Genomic DNA, 24380 nt, shown 5'->3' with positions numbered 1-24380 from the left:
TGCATATAGAGATGTCCTTCACATGCATATGTGTATATGACAAGATTTGAGAATCTCAAAAGATAAGTTTGTCAATTTTCATTTTGTTTTTAAAAAGTTAAGTCCACATAGGGTTGGCCAAAAAGATGATCAGTAATACATTTAATGACAAAATGTAAAATATTTATAAAAAGCATTTGCAGATGTTTCACATTGTGCACATTTTTCTGTAAGTTTCAGTGAAACCTGATTATTTTTTATTTTCTTTTTAGCTTCCTTTTCTCTCTATTTCTTTATTTCCTCTTTCCATCAAAGAAAAGAAGTGAAAGGAGGTTGAAAATTACCTAAACAATTAATCTAAACAATTACAAATACAAGGGTTTTTTCACAATGATTTTTTTTTTTCTGCCAGATATGGGAAGATAGACAAGAGTTCAGTCTATAAGGGAATAGTTACATTTTCCTATGCTGTTCACTGATTGCTGTTCCAAAACAAGAGGTACAGCAGATGCTTGCTTTATTCAGTATCTGCACTGTCATGCTCAGCACTACTCAGCATGGCGCAAAGGTTCCCACTGGCTCATGCCCAAGCTGTGCCCAAAGGCACTGTTCCCCACATTTGCTTGCAAACTTCAAATGATATTTCTCAGATTGCAGATAAATTGTAAATGAAATAAAACTTTCATCAAAATAGCAGTGAAACTAAAGTAATGATGAACAGAAATGCGTTGAAAATTTAGGCAGCTGACAGGTATTGATAAATGTTAGAGATTTGGCAGCTCATCAGCTATCTATTTAGACTATGTAAACCACCATGGCTAAAGCAGCAGAAAGGATGTGTTGAAGCTTTCATTAATTTTCAAAATGTCAAAGGAGCTGGAGCTTAAATGCTTTTCCTTTCAGCTGGCACCATTAAAGCAACAGGACCCTCTTCTCTATTTAATAAAAAATCCAAATATACAAACAAACAAGCTAAATCCTAGCAGGACTTTTCAAAAGCCCAACAAAATTTGACTACATGCTGACTAGTTCTTCCTCTCTTTCACACTTTAAGGCTATGTGATTTCTGAAAATGTTTCTACACATCTGCATTGTTTTAAGCAAGTTGATAACTTACAGAACTTCAGAACAGTGTTCACAAGAAGGTCAAAAAATCTTTGAAGGCAGCATGAAAAACAGAGATAAAAGGATTTTGTATAGCAGTCCTGAAGAAAGCATTTCATCTATAGTCTTTCCAATCAAACCCCCACGTCCCCAAAATTAAAACAAATTAAAAAAAAAAAAAACTTCTTTAGTCACATTCAAACAGTGGTTATATTCCTTGAAAATTATTTCTGTGGAAATCAGTTTTACAGTCACATATAGATAAATCTTTTTATTTTCTGTATTGGCTTTCCCTACAGCACCTTAACACTTCCTTGACAAATTAACCTGGCATGGAGAAGTGCAACAGAGCTTCCTGATCAGGAGGGAAAAGCTTTCCGTAGCTGTAGGAGGCCTATATTTTCCTTTCCAAGGTAGCATCAGACTAAAAGATAGTTACCCATACTCATGCCTCTTCTTCTAAAAGACTAAAAAGAAGGTTGAATGAGCAGAACAGTGCTAAAGTAGCAGAACAGTATAACTTTATCAAGACTAAGGCTCAGTAACAGTGTCTGTGCCTACAAGTTTTTTGCGGGGAGACCAAACTGATACAATGGACTCAGAATAACTAACAACTTTTCTAGAAAATTTAATTCTGTCACTGTATTATATTGGTGATGATTTCTCAGGTTCTTTATACATCTGCTAAACTGAAATAATTATCATGCATATTTTTTCTTTTGAATCAAGCAAAGGTCAAATTAACATACAAAAACATGCAGAGTTGGTTAATTAACATTTTGTGCTTCCTGTGAACTGTTTTCCACCATTTATCACTCCATTGATAAGTGAATCCTTTCATTTAAAAATAATCAGTGCTGAAAACTATCATGGATTTAAGTATTAGGTGTTCAAACCTTATTAGGGATTCCTGCCAGACCGCTTGCAATGAAGACCATGAAATCTGAGTGCAATTTTTACTTCAGTTCTGCTGCAGTCTTCTTGAGACAAAACTGTTTTATCTTATCAAATCTTATTTCCAAAACAGGAATAATACTGTTTACTTTCCCCATCCTTTGGTTTTCTTGACTATTTATACCATGAGATCCTTGGGGCAGAAACTGTTCTTTCTTTACAGATTCATACAGCGTAGAGCACTGCAGGCACTACAGGCCCCAGTCTCAGTTGTCAGTTCCACCTCCAAATAGGTAACAAGCATCTGAAAGGAAATATTATTAAAAAAAAAAAAAATCAGGTGATTTATTCCTGAAAGTTGTATACAACTATGCAACATAAGCAATGAGAAATTATTTATGAGATGAATTAAATTTGAAAGGATCTTCTCAAGAATATATTAATAATCAAGGTTAATATGTCTGACTCCACCACACTGAAGCAAAGAATGTAAGAGTAGATAATGCTTATGATAGGACCACAATGTTGCATCTTAATCCTTGATGTAAGAAAAGAGATGTCTTACAAGACACTAAATAGAAAATCCTTTAAAATTTTGAAATTAGAAATGGTTTTTAAGTCCTCATTAATCTTTTCTCCTGCAAGAAGAATACATTGGTGTCAGAAGCTGGCTTGAAATCTGTTGACTCAAAATCCATCAATTTTCTCTATAAAATTATGAAAGAAAGCTAAATATCCAATCTCAAAGGGTAAGCAGAAAAATGTGTGCAAGTTCCTTTCAGTATTCTGTTGCCAAATTATTCATGGTGCCAAATATGTCATGTGCACCTACAAAAGTAATTTAATTAAACTGTGAAGAAGAAGGAAGAAAACAATGAGCACAGAGGGAAGCTGTACAAGATTAGTTTAAATCAGTAAGAAGAAGAGATGGTTAAAGCAAGCAAACTTAAAAAAAAGTCTGTAATATAAGCAGTCAAATTCCATGAATGTGAACACGTTCTTAGTTAGAGATGTCTACCTTCAGTTAAAGAGTAAACAATAGTGCAATATAATAGAAAGACTTAAATAGGATGTCAGCTCATGTATTCCAAAGCTTGTGAAGTTATGTGGGCAAGCCCAAAAATATAGCAGTAACTCCCCCTCAAATGAACATGAAAATAATATAGACAATCATGCACACATTTATAGAACTATTTACTTTCTATACATAAAAAATCAGGCTCTGTTCGTGTAATGATAACTTCCATAACGATCTTCAAGGAAGACAGATAGCACTGATTTTAAACTTTAGATGTCCCATTTTTGTTCTTAATATCTAACAGATCTCGAGGACTGTAAAAAAATGTGTTCTTTGAAGTGAAAAGTCAAGTGATTTTTTGATAAATTTAGTAAACTGTGTCAAAAATACAGATCCAAATATTTTTTCTGCTATAACAATCTCAGCATAAAAATGTAATCTCAGCTCTCCATAAGCTATTTGGCAAATTTTAATGCTGTACATATTTTGAGAGGTAAAAATGGATAGAAGAGGTTTTTTTACTGCTCAGTCTCTCTCACTCACGCGTTCTGCTCCTCCTCCCAAAATATCCAGTATCTCCTTGTTAGAGCAGTCTCCACAGATAATGATAAAAGGTGGATGAATTTTCTCAGAAAAAGAAAAGGAACTGAATATTTCCCAAGTCTTCAATTTTCAAAGTGAGGAACTTGAGCACTGAGAAGTGACGACCTCCTTCTCTGATAATCTAGATCTGTATTCTGTTTGCCTGTATCACATATACCAAACCCAAGCGTTTTATTTTGGGTTAATGTAATCACTCACATTCTATAAAACATTTATTTTTCTGAGAAAAATGAAATTGTTTAATCTGAGTTGATTTTTTTCAACATTTTTGTTTGACAGAAAAACTGAAAAGTTGGTTATTTGTAAAGTCACAGTGATCAAGTCATTAAATCTTCATCCAGACATCTTGATGTCACTGTGAAAAATATCACTTCTGTTCTTCAGTTCAATGTAATTTTGGAGTGGGAATTTTACATTAGTAGGAGGTGAAGCAACATTTTAATGGCAATTTGATTTACTAGAGTTAAAAATATTAGGCACTGGAAGCTTCTGAGAATTCTGGAATATTAGTTGTAGTCTAAATGAAGATGGATTAGAGGACAGACGGCTAGTGCTGTGATAACGGCAGATGATAAATGTAGTTTGACATTTGCCTCTCAAATTCCTCACATGGCTGTCACCACTGCATCTGTATTATTCCTGTCATTCTGCTCTGTATCACAGGTTGTTATTAGTAGAAGCATTTAACAGTTAAATGGAAGCAGAGTCGGAAGATATAAGTAGAGTATAATGTTATAATATATGACGGTGTCTATAGATAGTCAGAAAATCTTTTATATAGATTCCTAACAGCATTAAATTTCTATTGAATGATGTGAGGAGCACAAAGAGTAAATTAAGCAGGTCATAGTTTCAAAATATGCTTGCTTTGACAGAAAAGCCAGCTTAAAGCACTAAACCTCTGCCACCCATTTAAATGTCAAGACATGCTGCAGTTTTCTGTATTGTCCAAATTGTACCCGGACTACTTTTTGTGTAAATTGGATTTGTGAAAAGATCTAAATAAAAATAGTCTTCTGAAAAAATTAAACAGATGAGCACAAGTGATTTTGGCCTGTATCATATTATTGATCAACCTATAGCACTTTGCTGAACTGAAGTGTGAGCGGAAATGAACAGCCTGGGGTGGGAACCCCTGAACTGAGGTTTGCCAATGAAGGCAACATACTTTGAAACTTTATTCTACAATGTTTAAGCTCAATAGCATGGCCTACAGTAAAAGACCTCTGTGTGCTAGCTAACCTCAGCAGCATAATACTTCCCCAGACATTGTTCTTTGCAGGCAATATCAGATTAGGGTAAAATAATTTTTAAAAGTCACACACATAAGACTTTCATTGATTTTCCAAAATGAAATTATTAATGTAGTACATTTGCTATCTTGTTCATTTTTAAAGATCAACAGAAACTTTGAATTCTACTTTGTGAAACAACTCTATAGTTCAAAATCTGTTTTTATTCCTATTTCAGATAAAAATCAATGATTGCAATTTGAGACTGAAAGTGAAAAGGAAACTCCACAGACATCTACTTCTGGGGCTTCGAGCTTTCATTGCCCTAGGACAGGCTGTCTGTCCCCCTACTGAGATGGTGTATGTTGGGAAAGTAAAATGGTTGTTAAAGCAGCCAGCGGCAGAGACATTTAAAAATGGTCCTACTTCCCAGGCTTTTTCATTCACAGCTGTCCTGCTGCTTCAACTGTGTTCATATGCATGAATCAGAGGCAGCATTTTGAAGAAAGGAGAGGCCTCTCGAAACCAGCACTGGCGCTGATGTGAGCGCTCCTAGCTTCACAACCTGCAAAAATGCCTAGCACAAATATTTCGCCTTTTTATGTTGATCTGGTCACAGAACAGAATAATTGGATCCAAGTACATAAAAAGAGGGAGGTGTCTTTGGGAAAAGGCAGATAACACAGAGATGGGAGAATGATGAAAGACACCCTGTTTCGAAGGAAAATGGTCATTATATTGGTTATTATGGTCTTCCTGGCTTATGTAAGGTATACTAATCAGTTCTGTTATTTTTACATATCTTGGGAAAGAAGACTATCTTGTCTTATAATGAGAGGTAGGATTATTAGGAATTAAACATGAATTTAAATTCTTTATCTATAGAATTCTGTTCTCTAATACTTAGTGTGTGTTAATAAATATAAGAAGGCCTTTTTACATCTCCCATTGCAGGCTCCAAAATGGAAGAAAAGCAAGGTCACTGACTAGAGAGAGAACAAGATAGAGAGAACTAGGACACAAATCATCTCTTAAGCTCCATATTTAGTCAACAGTAAAAAGACAGAAAACAGAAACCAATGTAAGTGCTCTGATTCAGCCTCTTGATGAAAGTAACTGACTATATATAGCGAGATTAGCCTCATAATATAGTAGACAAGTGCCACAGGTTTTGCACATTCTTTTGCTTTATCTAAAAGCAGAACTGCAGAGCAGAATACATTTGGTATAAAAAAGGTGCACTCAAAAAGAAAAGAAATAGATGAAGTTAGCCTAGAAAGCTCAGCAGGCAAACAGATTTTCAAGCGTCCTATAAAATCCCCTTACACTTTCAAGCAATTCTCCAAAAAGTAATGAAAACAATTTTCTGAGTCTTCATGCTTAAAGAGCAAGTTGGATTAATAAAGTTAATCCTAAAGAAAATGTAATAAAATTGAAGAGATATCAGTAAGGCTCTTTGCTTTGGAGCACCTTTCCAGAAAACAAAATATTTCTTTGCCAAAAATGTAGTCAAATATTTATTCATTCACTGTGCAAAAGTCTCCAACAGGAACTAGTTTCACACAGATGACCTCCTGCACTGTCACATTTTTCATTTTTTATTCCTTATAACAATGATATCTATCTTAATATTGTGATTTTTTTTTTAATGCAGACAGAATTTTTTCCCTGATAACACAGCTGGCTAATGGATTCTTCAAGCAAAATGTGTATAAAATATCAACAATAGATAAATACTGGAAATATTTAAAGAGACAGTCCCACCAGAGTCTTGATATACATCTGTTAATATCTCACTCTGGATATGAAATGCCATTATGTTTTAGGAAATCAGGTTTTATGTGTATGTTCAATTGACAACACCATTCTAGCTGCTCAGTTTTGCTTTGAACAAGTCTTAATTTTTCCCATTACAAGTGTGAAACGTGAATCTGAAGCAGATTGAATTAGATGTTTTTACTGCAGTGTATGGTTCATCTTACAGGAACATTTTTGTGCTAGTTGTGTGCACATCATGTTGGCTTCAGGGGTAGAGAAAAAACAGAAGCTGACAGATTGGTTCAATAGTAAATAGAAATTGCTTCTTCTCAGAACTATGACCCATGCCCACAGGAGATGGATTTATCTATACACATTAATTGATCCATCTAGATTATGCATCTCTGCTCATGTGTGCATAATTTTTATTTGTTTTAAGAGGGTTGCCTGACCTAGAAATAAGAAAGAAGAGGGGGGAAAAAACTTTATTTGGAATAACTAAATAAATCTGTAGTTTCCCCCCAGATTTTCTAATTAATTTATGAGCACCCCAGATATGCCTTTTTATTTATTTACTTTTATACTTATTTTTACAACACAAATTAATTTGTGTTTCTTAAGAGACCAATTGTTTTTGATAAATTAACACAAAGGGAGAACTATGTTGCAAGTCAGTACTAAGGAGCTTTGTTGCAGCAGCATGAAGGATATTAAAAAAGCCCCTACAGAACTTCACAAGAGGGCAAGCCTTCTGCTGTCCTGTAGCAAACATACTTTCCAGGAACTGCTTCAGTGAACCGAGTTGATAGATTTGATTCTTAGGATTCTTTAAAGCAGAGGTCAAGATTAAATTGATGTTTCTTTCTATTTTTTGAAGGCTTTCCTTAGTTCTAGAAGTGATTTCCAGTGCTGTGTTTTAAATACAACCTGGTGTCTATTCTTAATGCCTTTGGAAATAATGGATTTGTCAATGTTTTCCTATTTTTACCTCCTGTGGGTCAAGCTGTAACCATGTAGCCCTGCAACACAGTATTGCCATTGCTAGCAACAGGCCATAAACTTCGTACTGAATTTGCAAGGCCTCAGGACTAAGGCTTGCCAGGCTTGCTCTGTTCTTGACCTGCCTGCAGCTTTGTTTTACTTGCTTTAGCATGACAGCAGTTTCTCTAATTGACAAGGTGTCTCTGCCTAATTTATTTTACTTTTGTTTATGTTTGTGTGGTACAACCATAGTTTCATATAGACAGCAACAACAAGCAGTTAATCTATGTAGAATGAGATATTTATGACTCTAACAGAATGACGCAGTGCAGAGAAATACAGACCTGGTACGATAACAGAGGCCGTGAGAAGTGGAGATAGGATGTGGTATAGAAGAGTACTGGCACTGTAAGCATTGGGCACAGGCTTGGCACTGGATGCCCTGCAGCTACAAACTGATCATTAATGGCCAATTAAAAAAAAATGCAGACCTGGCATTGGACAAAACTGGTTTTAGGTGTAACAAAGTAAACAAAGAAATGGTGTCTAACATAAGTAAAAGGGACCATATAGAGTAAACCTGGATGTAGCATGGAGCTGCAGACCAACAAAGAAAGAGCGAAGGTGCAAAAGCATGTTAGCAAACATATAAAAAAGACCCCAAGGGGACCTAGAGGGAGGAAGAAGTAGTCATACATCATCAACATCAGCATCATATCCCTCCCAGAGGAGGACTCCAGATGCTGCCGACTCACCGCACCCCCCCAAGAATGAAACCACCAACTTTCAGACCCAAAGGAGCAGGAAAAGAGGGAGCGTAACACCAGGAAAGGGTGCAGAAATTAAGAAGTGTGTGTATAACAGTTTTAAATGCATTATTATTCTTTCTTTTCCTGTGACAATTAGATCCAGACTAATAATGATCAGACTCTTAAACTTTGAATCATACTAACAATAAATTCTTGGTTTTACTTATATATCAGGGGTGCTTCCTCTTTGCCCATACACAAGATTTTCAGTGTCTGCTGGACTACGACACAAATAACACCAGTTTCTCTGAAGTGGTGAGCTAGGGTTTATGACTTCAGTTAAGTATATTTTGTTAACACTGATCAAGTCTGTGCACTTATTATCCAATGACAGTGAAAACAGAATGCAATGCTTTATTAAAGCAGTCAGTTGGGGGAAAATGTTCTTGTGTTGTTGGGGTTTTTTTTAATCTATATTGTTCTCATTCTTGTTACAATGTCTTCAGTAGAGGCAATTCATTTTATTTCATGTTCCCATAATCAAACTAAAATGCAGTAAACCCTAAAACCTTTCTGCTTTGAAGCAAAGGAGAAATTCCTTTGGCCGACAGCTGCTCTGAGGCCATAGCAGAGCATTTTACTGTGCTCATTTCACAGGCAGCAGAAGACCAGTACTCTGTGATTCACACAGCAGCACTAACACTTATATACCTTTGGCTTCTGCGGGAGAGGAGTAAGCCTTCACTCACAGCTTCCCTTAAGAAGGCAGCAGATGGAAGGTGTCTGCCAAGCCTGCATCCGCTGGATGCAGCACTGTCAGGTTACTCCTGCTCCTGTCCCCTCGTTGGTGGCTGTGGGACCATTCACGCAGCCTGCAACCACCCCGTCTCTCCCCAGGACGGGGACAGCACCTCCACAGTGACGGCACCTCCCAGCTCTGCAGCTTCTCGGCAGCCTCCCGGTGGTACATGAGAGGCCTCTGCCTCTGAGCTCCTGTCAGGAGGTGCCTTACGTACTGATGCCTTCTTCTATGCAAATGGTGCCTGAAGAAGAAGAGAAATGGGATTAGGAGGATTTCAAAGGCTTGGAATCACCTTAGAGAGCCACCAAAGAGTGTGATTTTAGAGAACTAAAAACAGGTTGTTTTCTGGCTCCAAAGAACTGAAACATTGGAGGGGGGGAGATCTTTTCTGCTCAGCTGACTAGAGGCTAGCAATTCCAGAAAGTGAGGTGTTTAAAGGTGATCTTGAAAAGGGGAAGAAATAGGTCCTGAACTTATATTATTCTGTGCATAAGTAAATCCAAAGTCACTTTACAAAAAGGGAAGAGAGAAGAAAAATGAACTCTAGGAAACGTTCTTATCAGCTAATCCAACATTCTTAAAAATACAATTGTTTAATAGAAATACTAAACATGGTTGCATGTATAAAATTGCAAGAGAGCTGCTTTCATTACACTTTAGACAAAGTGCCCAGATGCTCAGGTTTCAATGGATATTGAGATTCCCAGGCATGACCAAGAAGCACACATGCATTGCTGATGGAGGAAAGCCAGAGCTTGTTTAGTCTATGTCCTGTTCCAAATTTTGGTTCTTCAGATATTTTGGCTCATACGAGCTCTTGGTTTGACTTTTTTGAAATAAATAATACCTATAACAATACTGGAATTAAATTGTGGTCATATTATTTAGCCAAAGGTAGTAAAATAGTAGAAAGCTAGATTTCTGAAGAATTAACTGCTCCCAGAGCTTGTGATACAGGGAACAAGAGCTGAATTTGGAACAGTGGCAGGATTTTAAGTATCAATATAACAAACATTTAACAAATACTACACTAGGAATATGGTGACTTCAACTTCAAGAAAGCCAGAGTGTTCTCTGAATTGCCAGCAATTCTGTTTGGAATATGAAATTGAGTGATACAATCCTCACTTGATATAACACAAGAAAGGTTCTCAGCCACTGAAGCTAGAAGAAATTCCTGGATCATCTATTGAGGATTATTATATTATACAAACTAATACGTTTCCATACAATTGTCCCTGTCCCCAAAACTTCTAGAAAAGCATCCAGGCTTGATAAGATTTGAAAAAATGCTGAATCCATTATTTCTCTTTGTAGATGTTCCAAACTTTAATTGCTATCACTGTTAAAAATGCTTTTATTACTTCTAATTCGAATATTTGAATTTGTCTTAACTATCGGGCATTGGTTCCGGTAGTGCCTTTCTTTTCTAAACAAACATTGGTGCATGCCAGCATAGAAAATGAATGAATGGATGGATGGATGAATGAACATATCCTAAGAGAAGGATGATTATTATTCATCAGTACTTAGAGCTGCTGATTAATATTTCATGGTCATCACACAGACTACAGAAATGAGGAAAGAACCAGTGATGCTAAAATAACCCATATCACAAGTTTTGGTCAAAAATCCAGGACAATTTCTTTTCCTTTTCCTTTTCTAAGCATATGATTTGCCTCATGCCACTTAGGACTGCTGAGACATGCATCATTTCTTTCTTTTTGAAACCACAGTCAGATGCAAATATGGCTATTACATGCTTACAGTCAGAAGACAGTGAAAAAAACAGCAGGAAAATAAATAGTTTAAAAAATAACAGAAAGATTTTGCAGCAGATTTCCAGATAACCTTAGTATAAAAGCTTATATTTTTCCAATGCATTTAGTGGCATTCTACGTCTTTGTACATTTTTCACTAGCATTCTAAATTATACTACAAAACTTTTTTCCAAGGTGCTCTTTTTTTTTAATATGTACTCTGTAAAACTACTACTATTAAAAACTACTGTTTTAATATGTACTTTTTGGTTTTTTAATGAACTCATGCAAAATTTCTTGTGCAATATTATTGAAAAATATACTGGTGAGCTCTTCTTTTTACACTATGAACTGGTTGTCCTGTTACAAGTATTTGATACAAACTAAAAATAGAAAAGAGATGTTCTTGGTCCTGTTCTTAGCAAGGATGTGCCACTTTTCAGATAACTGAATACTCTTAACTTTTAGAATTGGGATAAGGCTGATGTCAGAACTCACGGGAGGGAAAGAGAGAGAGAGAAAAACAGAACACAATATAAGGGAGTTTGGGGTTTTGGTTTTTTTTGTTTTTTTTTTTTTTACATTCATGCCTGTCTGTGAGAGAGAGAGCAGAACACAGTATAAGGGAGTTTTAGATTTTTTTTTTATATATATTTATGCCTGTCTGCAAAATTTGCAGGTCTTTCCCAAGATGTTGTCTCCAGAAAAAGAAACACCTACGCCAAGATTAGCTGGTTGGATTTGTTATTTTCATACATTTTCAAAAGAATGTGTCTGTTTAATCTATAGCTTTAGCTGTAGTATGTTGAGTGGTGCCTGATTCATTTAAATAACTGTTTAGCATGCTCAGACAAACTGTATGTTACCTCTTCCCAAACAGTCAAAATGCATTGACTTAATCAGATTGTTTTTCTCCCATGAAATGCTGAAAAAATGCTCCAAATTCTGAAAAAAAATTGAAAAGTAGAATATTTCAGTTTTGGCGTGCCACAGAGTTATGCTCTACAGCATTGCATTTTGTGTGTCTCAGATTTGTATTCTCCTCCGAAGCCAAGGAACATTTGTTTATTTGCACTGATGATAGCATACCAGATTCTTCTTTTGGGGAGGCTAATTTCATGGCAGGCTCCTCACACACAGGTCTGCTGCATTATAGGAGATGAAGCCTGGAATGGGATCTTATCTCATTGGACTGAATGGAAAATCTTAAGAAGAAGAGGTAATAAGAAGTAAATTTGTTTCTATAGGTACATAGAAAATGCAATTTTTTAGCCCACAAAGACAAAACTTTGGAACTTAGACATTTATGAGGGGGTTTGCTCTTGTATTTTTACATGAAAAAATACGTGGAAAGTGCCATTTCAGGCACACAAACACATATCATTTAATTCAAAGCAAGGTTTTTTTAAAGGCATTAAAATCTTTTCCAGTTTATAATTCATTCTTTTGCTGTGATTTCTATAAGCAATTAAGATAATTTGTGTCATAATGAAAAACAAACATCAGGGTTTCAAGCATGATTGTGTTGCATACTTTTAAAAATTTGAACTAGTACTTGCAGAAAATGTATTTGAGTATTAGCCTAATTCTATCAAATACATATTATAGAGGAATCACAGCGTGAACATTTGGACCCAGTCATCCAAGCTTTGCTGGAGCAATGGCATCCCACAGCAGCTAAGTTTGGAGCCATACCTTGACCACTCTAATTTCCAAAGGAAGATCTAGTACAAAGTTTATTTCAAGCCATCTCTGGTTCACTGGGCTACTAAAACTTTGATTTCAGGAGCACATCCCAAACACAGAAGGTAATGGTGTACAACTTATTTTAAAATCAAATCATATATCTTTTGAGGTTTTCCTGTTATGAGAGAGGTTTGTTCTTGATAAATAGTAGAAATATAAAAATGAACTATTTAATCCAAGCCCTGCAACTGAATAGTTCTTCACAACTCAAAGAACACTCTACCTGAACTAGCAATTTAAAAAGTGCACAAATTCAGCCAAGAAAAGTGTAAAGAGGACTTTTTCCAAAGAAACCCTGAGAAGAACATTCATAAGGTGGAAAAACAGAGGGAGCAGAACAGCCACATATGCAATTCTATCCAGTTTTGATTACCAGCTAAGACAGAGACCCAGTCCCAAACAAAACTTAATACTGAAAGATGAAAGACTAAACAAAAAGCAATATCAAGGGATATTACGCATGAAGGATTTCGGTCTTACACAAAATATTCATGAAACAACAAATGAAGTTTGAAGAGAAATTGTTTTACTAGAGGAACTTTTCATGCTTTGTGGAACACAAAAAGCAGTCTCCAAAGAATATGCAAAACATTAACACATTTTAGAGCAGCAGATTTTTATTAGTCGTTGATACATGTCCTAAAGTCTGGGAGAACCAGATGCTATGGACAAAATCTCCTTTGCTTTTTGTTCTTTCCTTTGGATTTTGTTGGGAAGAGATAATTGATAACAAATCCTTGCAAATCAACAATATTATAAAGAGAAATTATTTCCAAATGAAATAAAACTATTCTTTAAGATACCTAAAATGTGTTTTTTTTTTTTAGATAAATTTATACAAAGTATTAAATTAGAAAGTGAGAAGTAGCTATTGATCTAATGGAATTTGTAAGGAGAACAACATTTATAGATAGCCGAAATCCAAAATCAAAAGCCTTATTTTCTGGTGTGTGCATGAAAGACTGAACAGGAGGAGCAGAAAGAAATTAGACATCTCACTTTCTTTTTGTCCATTGTTTTAAGAATACCAAAATATATTAGTTTTTATATCCAAAAGAACCTGAGAAAAGTTAGGATAAGGACAAGCTTTCACAGGTTACTAGATGTATTAGCTCACTCTGGAGAAAAACTTAACACTCAGAAAGAACCTCATTTGCAGCCTCTCTTCTTCCCATGAGCATTATTCCCTCCTCCACTCTCCTCTTCCCTACTATTCTACTAAATTCACAATTGAAACTCCAGGCAATGTGGCAGCCTCTGAGGCAGCTGCAGCTGTTACCAAAATTCACAAACACAAGAGTTACCTGAGGTCAGAATTTGCTTTGATCTTCTTGATTCCAAGGAAGCACTATGTCACCTGAGCAGAGGAAAAAGCGACAGGTACACTACAGCCAACTAACAGGAGACCGTTCAGTTTTTAGTATCAGGGATCTTAATGAACTCTTGCAGTATTTTCATATGTGGACTTCAAATGGAATTTCATTTTATGAGTGTTAAAAATGTCCCTGAACCTATAAGCTTGTTTCTTTGATATTGCAAATGGATTCCAGAGACAAAAAAATGTCCAAGGAGGAGAGGGAAGGAGAAAAAAAAAAAAAAAAAAACAGAAGCAGTAATTAGGGAGAAATCTGTATTCCTGAAAAGCTGGAATGTACAAGGATTCTTGCTGATATTGCTCCATCCCTTTATCTGCAGAAGCCAGAATAATCCTGAGAACCTGGTAGCAATAAAAAGGGTATCAAAAGCAATGCAGAACCTCCTCCTTGGTGGGGAGCTAGATGTACTGTGTTTTTCCTTGTACTAAAATAATAATTAAAAGACCTTTTCATTAGTCACCTTAACTTTGTCAGATAATTTTGTACAATTGTCACAATAGGGTTTCAGCTCTACAATTCTTTTTCCCCACCCATCACACTTCCCCAAATGGCTCTCATCTATGTATAGTAGAAGACAAGTAACATTCTAAACTACAAGAATTTGTCCAATGAGCCTTTTTGAGTAATGTGATACCTGTCATGTATATTGCACATTTTCTGCAATGTTCATGATTTTTACTCATTCGTTTAAATGTATTTTTATATTCTGACTGTCTGAATAATTTTCTAACATTCTTCTCTCCCTTTCTCCTTGTTCATGTTTGCAAAATGAAGAAATATATTTCCTGGAAGTTGGCATACTAGTGTATTGGAAAATAATCTATGGATTCTCTTGCCCAGTGTTTCAGATTGTGCCTTATCCTTTATTTACAACTTGAAACATACGTCTGAAGATGCTCAGTATATTTGGGATCATCTGATAATCTTGTCAAATATATTTTCTTTATGTATGTATTCTCTTGATTCTCACTAACTGCAAGGAGCCTTCTGCAATGATGAGTTGCAGTTCTCCACCCTCAAAAAATAGTATTTTAGGATAACTTCTGAAATAATAAATAAGAGATCTCTTCAGGGTTCATGCTTCAATAATTAATTTAGATTATCTCCATCAGCACTGAAGAACACACAGTGAAACAGGAAGAAATGTCTTGTAACAAATTCATTATAATATTTAAAAACTTTTGAAAAAAATAAATTCACCATCTGTTTAACAACTGAAGACCAAACTATGCTCCAACCATGACACTTTGTCTAGAATTTGCTGAGGCTCAACCTTGCAGTGGACCCTGCGCCACCTGGGGACACTTCTGCTCCTCTGGCTCTCCCTGCCCATGCAGGCTGAAGGAAAGGGGCCAACATTGCCAGCTAAATCTTAAGTTTCTGGATCACCTTCACAACCCTGTGCCAAATGAACTTTCCAAGCCAGGCCAATTGCACCACACAGGGAACCTCAGCTTTGCCGCGTACGCTGCACCTGACAGTGCAGCACCTGCACCCTATCGAATGTCCAGTCTTCATCCATTTACACTGAACTCATCCTGCTTTCCATACTGTATCTCACACCCAAGCCATCACAAAATAAATCACCTCTTCTACAGTAATACCCCATGGTCAACAAAATCCTACCTGAAAACTTGCACATTATTCAGGAGATTCCACTCAGAGCTATCTAGGAAAAAGACACTTTATCCCCACATCAGCCAAAGTCCTCCAGAAATTGGTGCAAAGTTAAAGTAAACATGGCATGCAATTTTGTCATCATGATTTGGAGAAGAGTTGGGTTTGGAAATTGCTAAGTGAATACCTTACTGTTTGGCATGGACTTTTACTGAGAGATCAGTGCTTCTCCCTGGCAGAAGCTGTCTGAAGACACAAAAGGAAATTGTATTTCGGTACTCTGACCGTGAAGGCAATCAGTGGCATCTGTATAGATGGGAAAGGTCTTCTGGCTCACACACTTCCTCATCCATTCGGGTGCCGAAAACAACACATGGATTTAGGACAGGGTTACTCATCCCAGAATCTCTACTCCAGATCATATTTACCCCAAGCCTGCAGATAGCCTGGGAATCTAGTTCAGATGTATGCCAAACTCTTCCCCTTTCACTGGGATGTCTTATTTTTCTCATCTTGTCATGCTAATATTTTCCTCTTCTCTAGATAGGCCTGTAGCAGGAAAAAAGTTACTCGATGCATCATGGGTTAACTACCAAAATCTTCAATTTCTCTCCTGCATGTCTATGCAAAGCTCACTGCCCCTAACTGATTTATTGATTTATTCATAATGAGAAAACAGTGTGCATAAAGCAGATGCTAAACATAATGAGCCATAACTTTAAACCCAAACGGGATCAGCAGCATGGCTAACAGAAAATTATTGCTGTAATTTAATAAGTTTTTAAAGGTGCTATGGTTTCAGGAATTGGCTCTTTCATTAATAAACACTGCAGTGCATGAAGATAACAGGGCCAGTTTCTTTCCCTAAAGTATTCTGCAGTGGCTGGAGGAGAAGGAATTTTTTTTGTAGAAGAATGAGAGTGATGAAACCCATGCGGGGTTTACTATCTATTCAAAGGAAACCACAGTGTGGTGCATCAGAAATGCACTGCAGTGGGATTGCCCTATCGAATATTTTCTATTTTGAAATCTCCACTCTGAAAGAGGATCTGGTAGCACTTACAGCACAAGAAATGGATTTCTTCAGTAGTCGCAGCAGCCTATTCTGTACCATTAGGATAAAATGTCTGTAAGGCAAGAGTCTTTCAGGATGACATTGCTTCTATATTCAAGTGGACTATATTCTTTTTCTTTAGTGTATCAAAAAGAGCTGATTTTATTAGAGATGGAGCTAACTTCCCAAGAGTGAAGTTCAGACTCATACGCAGGGGTTCATTTAACCTTACTGTAGGGTTTCGATACCAAGCTAGATACAGTTGATTTCCACTTAATAACAGGAGCCAAAGCTTCGAGTTTTGTTTGGGCTCATCTTTAATTCTATTACCTTTTAATCTAAATAAATAAATAAATAAATTATTCAAATTATTTCCTTTTTAGCCACAGGACATAGGCAGTGCACAGAAGAGAATAAAAAATAGGATGTACTCTAGTAATGTTCAGCTAGGAAGTAGCACACAGAGAGACAGGGGAGGCTGAGGTGTTGATCTGAGCTGGGCTCACAGCCCAAGGCAGGCTGTAAAAGCTGAAGAGTTCCTATGGTGTTGAACCAAGGTTAGAGAGGGCAGAAGTGAATACTGAAGAACAGTTCTAGCCTGACTCTTGAATAAGGTGCTCACTTTTATTCTTTTACTCTTTCTTTCAGAGCACTCTCTCTGAGAGCTTTTTTTTTTTTTTAACATTTTTTCTTTGAGAACAGGAGAAATAAAACCGCTGTTCTTTCCCCCTTTCTCCTCCTTCAGGAAATTCTAGTAAATTACTGACACAGAAATCTGCTTCTTCCTGCTCACTTTAAGCTTTCATTGACTGCTATAAAAATACAGTTGTGCCTTTGAAGCTCAGAGCTAGTGTAATTTTAAAAAGAAATTTAAACAGGTCTGGGTTCTGATGTGTGTGTCGAATCTCTTGATACTTTCAGAAAGATTACAGATATAGCAAGGGACTTTCTTACAATACTTGGATATTCAAACTAAATGGTTACAAACTATGATTTCTTTTCTTTTTAAAACTATAATTTGGAATATCTTTAGCATTTGTCTGTTTAATAAGTCCTTTGCTAGTGCATAGACCTTTGGCAGTGTTTGACCAGATTAAAAATATCAGTTTAGACTGAAAAAAGGTTAAAACAGTATGCATAGACATCATTATGAATTCTAAGCATGTTCTATCTACCAGCAAAGAAAGAAAGAAGTATAAGAAGAGCAGAGCAAAGAACAGAAAGGAGAGAAAGTGAGAAAGAAAAAAAGTACTTTGAATAAAAATATAGAGTTATATTAGTTGTAGGTTATGTAATTTACATGTAATGTAATTCCATGTAGACGTATATGAAATAAAGGTATTCTAAATTTTATTTGTAGAGATTTTTGCACCATTAAGAGCAACAATTTTTGAAAGATTAAAAAAAAAAAAAGTTTTCATCTCTCTTTAAAAGAATATCACCCATTTTTGCAGCCTAGAAAATTTTGAATTGTAGAGGCAAGACTATGGCCATGTCTGGCCAGGACTGTGAAATGAACTGTGAAGTGTGTTTGCAAGATAACATTTTCAAATTGGCACTGAGCTACCAATGGGCTGAGGCTGCCATCTTACTGTAAAGGTGGCTTTAGCAGAGACATTGGGAGCCTGGGTGACTGTATTAGCATCTGTATACATCACTGTGGGTTTAAGAAAGCCTGTTTAACAGTAGTTACAAGAAAAAAAACAACTTTCAAACTGAATATTTATGTAGCACTGTCTTGCAAACTTTATTCATATATGTCCATAATAACAATGAAAAAAAAAACCCTTCATCTTATTCATCCACTTATGTATAAATTCAGTATAGATGTGGTGGTGTTTTGAACTTTAACAACGTCATATGTTAGACAGAACAAAACCAATTATTTAGCTAAGCATTTTGGAAAGCATGTATTTGTGGTCAGATGCATAAACTGCTAACTTGGAGAGGTGATAAATGTTCAGTTCTGAAGACAGTTCAACATGCCAAGACATTTTAGAGGATCTAAATTATAAACAATGGGCAATACTGAGTTGAGTAAGTCAGAAAGCTTTTTTTAGGGTTAGTACAAAAAGACAGAAACCAAAATTTGCCCCCATACTCTCAAATCCTTAGTTAAACTAAATTCCCATTAATGTGAATGAGTAGTTTTGTCTGAGGAAAGCTTTTGAAATTAGAACTGCATTTTTTTACTTCATGCACATTTTTGCTTTAGGCTCAATTAGTTTTTCAGATCGAGATGGAATATTTTTCTAAACAAAATGCTGCCAAGGTCTTTTTATTATTGTTGGTACTCTTTTTGCCACTTTCTTCATGGGGATCGTTTGTTAAGGCTAGCTGACAGTATTCTGCCCACTGCTTTTCAGACACTTCAGACATTCTGCTTTCCTGCCACTGAAGAGTTTCTAATGCTTTGGTGAACATCATTATATTCTATAGCTTGATTTCTTTGTTTGTAATTAAGTCCATTGCTAGGGAAAGAGCTCCCATTCTGTTCCAGAAATCAAAGTAATGTTCACTTGGTCACTACAGAGATCAGATGCCAAAGCATGGGATCTGGGGCTGCAGTCTCCAGCCCTGCTTGGCACCTCCTGGACATGAGGATTTGCCTCCTTCCCCCCTTGCTCAGCGACTCCCGCCCTCGTTCCCCTCCCTCACTGCTCATTAGAGTAGCTGCATAGGGTACACTAAGAGTAAGCTTTCTTCCTTCAAGAGCTAGGGTAACCTCATCCCAGAGCGAGAAGTAAAAAAGAGGGGAAAATTGTTTCCAAGGGAGGTGGCTTTGAGGTATGATGCTTGCTGAACTAACCTGCTGCAGGTTTTTGGCTAAGGGCAGTAACGTAGGCTGTTTAATCTTCTCTCCAACATATCAATTATAGACTTTTTACACTTTCTTTTAAACTTGTAAGATGTCCTGTGGCTTTAACCACTGTTAAAGCATGCACACATAAAGGTTTGAATCCTCTGGGAATTGGGAACAGTAATCATTCCCTATCGTACAAATGAAAAAAATAAGGCATGACTTCCTCAAGGCTAGAAAGAGTGCTTTGCAAAGCTAGGAATGAACTCAGATTTTCTAAATTCAAGTTCAGCACCTTAATTACAATAGCATCCCAAGTCTTGGAACATTGCCATCTAATTAGAGCAGTAAGACCTACAGAAACTGGGGCATTTAAATTTTTATTTTCATTAGAAAAATTTTACATTACTGTTTCTATGGGGAAAGTCGAAAGATACTGTAGGATACTCTGACCACTCTGATTTTGTCTTGTCAGAGGAGGATGCCACTGAAAAAATCTCAGGGAATAATGTGTAGGAAGTAATGTAATTATGAGCATAGGAACACATCATATGTCCATGGTGTAATGAGATAAACTGATTTTAGTGTTATTATCTGTTATTTGCAACTACCTCTAGACTTTACACTACCTCAGCTGACTGACATAATTGGGATCCTGCATTCTCTTTATGAAAATATATTTCTTCACATTACTGAAGCTGCAAAAAATGGGGGAGTAACATACAACACCTTTGGGCTCGAAGGATGAAATAACAGCGTGGGATTTAAGCTGGTACTTTTTAAGTCAGCTATTATATTATTGTACTAATTTGCACAGAAATCCAAGACCAATAAATCCTTTTTCACTGACACCATTCTACTGATTACTGTTAGAATATGATAATCTAAGAAGATATTTTCCTGATAATCACTACAAAAGACATAGACACTTATTTTTTTCTGTAAAGAAGGGGAGCTATTATAGTTACAAGGGAATAAAACTCTTAAGTCCTTAGAACGTTTAAAATACAATCAAATTTGAGTACCAGTATTTTTATACACTTTATTAGCACTGTATGTTTATTGTGAAAGACACAGAAATTTAGACATGCAAAAACTACAGGTCTGGTTATACAGAAGGTGAGGCCAGACGATCATAATGATCTCTCATGGCCCTAAATGCCTACAAAGATAGATTTCCTCCCAGAAAGAGTCAATAAGCTTAGCACTCTAATTAACAATGAGCAGGTGTCAAAGTCCAGTTCAGTTCAGAGAATAATAATCCATGCTACCTCATGAGCATTTTACTCAGACTACGAAGATGGGTAATTTTGCCTGGGCTAGTCTTGATCTTGCTGGATGCCCTATGTTCAGGCTAGGCTATTCTCTTTATGTTGGCATTCATACTTTGTCTATGTCAAGCTTATAAAAGAATCAGTTCTTACCTAGTATTGCAGCATATTAACCCATCCGTATGCCGCCACTGCCAATACTGCAAGAACTGCCTGCATCAGCAATTACCGCTTCACAGCGGCTCAGGCGTGGATCACAGATCAGCAGGATGCAGGAGCTGCTGACCACAACAAGCCGACCTAGTGCCGTCACCCATATAATGAATGTCTTGGATCAGATAGTAATGGAAATAATATGCTGAGAACGATGGCTCAGACTGCGGCACGTAGACAACTCATCACTGCCTGCTTGCGTGGTAGGGAAGCTATGCCTTGAAGAACAACTGTGTCAGGCTAAAGAAATCAGACAAACACCAGGATACAAGACAGCTAATTTATGATATTGGAAATGCCAGATATGAGTGAGACTTTGCAGCTCATTATTCTTGAAGTCTTTCTTCCCCAGGAGGATTTACACTTGTGGAGACCACATGTTAGAAAAATGGAATACAGGAAGAAGATTCAGAGGGCACCAAATAAAAAATGAACAAAGTAAGTGTCTAAAAAAATTACTTTAGTGGAAGAAAATATCCTAATTATAATAGAAGGGAATAACAGAAAAAAAATCTTTTTTAGTCTTAAAAAGTTGCTGATTTCAACTTCTCTAAAGCCCTGTATTTATTTTGTCAATATTCATATAAAAATACACAAACAAACCCTGATTAGATTGGAATTTGAAAATTATACTTTCATAAGTAGCAATGAATACAGACTACAGTACTTGACCACACAGAACGTTGGTTTAGTGTAACTCTGAATCAAGCTGTAAATTTTTTTTTTTTTAAAGATGGAATGAAAAGAAAAAGTATAAAGCCTTTGCCTAATCAAATTTCTCATTATTTTATCTACACCTTGTTCCTTTGCTTTTTAGTGTGCTAAAATATATTATGCCATACTGTCCTGGCAACTAATTCAGTATCTGGAAGCTTTCTCCCACAATCCTAGGGTGATACCTGATGCTGATAGAGAGAGCAACCTCTTCCACCCCCATATGTGAAAATAAAATCAAACATTCAAACTGTATCTGTGTTCATTTTTCAATAGTTTCTATCACAAGAGGAGAAAGAGGGGTGTTAATTTTGCTACTCTTGCTTTGGTCTGCCTATACCCAGCAGTATGAAATTTGATTATCTTGATCTGATCATGCATAAAATACATTTTTTTATTAGGCCTGGAATTATCCAATCCTATTAAAATTATTTTGTGAAAAATGTGACTATGAATTATTGAATCCCTCCAGCAAAGAATTCCACAGGTTACAATTAGATGTTGCATACTTTCTCCTTCTTCCTAATTATTGGAAAAATGCCTCCTGTTATTTACTGGTTTATTCGCATTGTTATGAATTTTATTTCTTAGGTCATAAAACACAATGACAAATACAAGAGGGCATGCCCTTCTACAGAGCAGATGCTGGTTAACTGTAAATGGTATATTTGCTAAGGAACATGTCACTGACCTTTCTCCAGTGTTACCGCAGTTGTAGCCACTCATGAGGTTTCTTTCACAAGACAAAGTCCACCATCAGTTCAATGCTGTTAAGAATAAAGTTTTGATTTATTTCTACCACATGTACGATAAAGTCTATAGAATGATGTAGGTATAAATAAATAATTCTTAGGTGCTTATTATAATTCTTTAAACACCTATACAAAATAAGGTCTTAAGAACTAATAACAGAAATTCTATTTGTACTTAAGGCAAAATAAACACAACTATCTCAAAGTTAATCACATACAAAATGGAAGATGCTTACATTTATTTACCTTTACAGAGACACTTTCAATTGATTTTGTTTATTAAGTTTCAGCACTGACTTTTACCAGAATAGCTCATTTTAATGGAAGTACAGCACTGTCAAATAGGAGAAATACCACACACATCAGACTATCACAGTTTAAAACTCCACCACGGAGACAAATGGGCTCTAGAGAGGAGAATGTAATTATTATTTGAAGATCTCTGATTATCTAGAAAATGACAAATTACAATACGCAGCAGGCGTGGTTAATCAGTGAACTCACTTCCAACTGAACATACGCTTGACTTGAACATGACCCTCTCCAGTCTGGTTCAATCTTTTTAGTGCTTTTTGCAGTGTTTATGCCTATGAGCATATTCCATTCATGCAAATGAATGGTGGTGATAGGTATCTTTCCCATCATAAACTTCAAAGCTTTTTTTTGTTGTTGTTGTTAAGATTGCATTAATCATTTTAGTCATTCTGGTGCAGTTTCACTCAAGATCTAAAGTCCATAGCTAAACTAACCCAGTGAGACATCCAGCCCCTAAAATTCATTAGCTGGACTTTGTACTTTTCAGCTAGGAGACTACTGTCAGCCTCTTCAGTTAAGCAAGTTTACTGTTATAATAACTCATGTAGCAAATTCTATTAAAAATGTTTTTTAAAGGAATAATTATGTGAGAAAATCAGGTTTGTTCATTAAATCAACTGCACATTAACACAGCAGAGCCCACATGACTATCGGGAACTTGAAAGAAATAAAAACCACTATGGGTTCAGATAACTCATTTATCTAGGAAGCAGGGTGGTGGGTTTTGTTTTGTTTTGTTTTTTTAATAGTGATTCATTTTTCCTGGACCAAGCTAAACTCTGCAAGTACTGTTTATTTATGCTCATATCTTTTCTTATAATTGATTGAAAAATTCATGTTTAAAAGGATCCAAAAACAAAAGTTAGCCAAGTGTATATGATTTTTCACACAAATTTACCCACAATTTAGCCAGAATTCACTCAGTCAAAGTAAATGGTGGATCAAGACTCAGATTCAATTCAGTTTTCAGTTGCCTAGGGAAACATCAAGATGAATTTAACATAGATATTAGGTGTCTTTACCAAGGCAAGCTACAGTTCTCACGAATAGTCCTGCCACTCTTCCTCTAACTCTTCTACCTATTGAATAAAGAAATTAGAAACAAGAACATCCCTGTTTGTGAATTACGTGAAGCATAATTATTTAACATCTCTGTAGAGCATTGTTTACTAAACTGGTTTCAAGTTCAGGAAGTATAAAGACAAACTTATGCTACTAAATGCACATTCTTATGTCAAACTCACTTACAGACTTTGAGTTCTTCAACAAAAAATTCAGAAGCTGATATTCACCTTCAGACTTTGTGTAAGGCTAGCTCTCTGCAGGTTCCACTCTCTGCATGTTTCCTGGTTTCCTGTGGCTGGTTATTATTGCTCTCTCCTGTAGAGTGAACCTAGGTTTGTGTTTTAGACAGGAAAATTACCAGCCGAGTGGGCCATGCCTGGGACAAACAAACTGATCTGTACAACTAACTTGATTTGTCTGATTTTTTATTTTTTTTTATGATAAGCTTTACAAATTCTGTTGTTTTTCCAAGAGGGATGCTACAGTACTGGTTTCTTGGGAAATTTGCTGCTACTGCTCTTATTTACCCAATGCTAAGAACTTGTTCACAGTTCACAGCATATGCAGTTTCTAATCG

General features: G+C 36.1%; 1 long non-coding RNA gene across 1 annotated transcript; it reads right to left on the bottom strand.

The window, feature by feature from the left end:
* Positions 1-9308: 9308 nt before the first annotated feature.
* LOC106498205 (uncharacterized) lies at positions 9309-24108 on the bottom strand. Its single transcript, XR_001294917.1, has 3 exons — positions 24031-24108; positions 22363-22438; positions 9309-9361 (listed from the first exon to the last, which is right to left on the bottom strand). It is a non-coding gene; the product is annotated as an uncharacterized lncRNA (long non-coding RNA).
* Positions 24109-24380: the final 272 nt, after the last annotated feature.

The sequence above is a fragment of the Apteryx mantelli genome, chromosome 4 (assembly GCF_036417845.1).
Source record: "Apteryx mantelli isolate bAptMan1 chromosome 4, bAptMan1.hap1, whole genome shotgun sequence".
NCBI classification, from domain to species: Eukaryota; Metazoa; Chordata; class Aves; order Apterygiformes; family Apterygidae; genus Apteryx; species Apteryx mantelli.
This window is presented reverse-complemented; position numbering and strand designations above follow the sequence as displayed.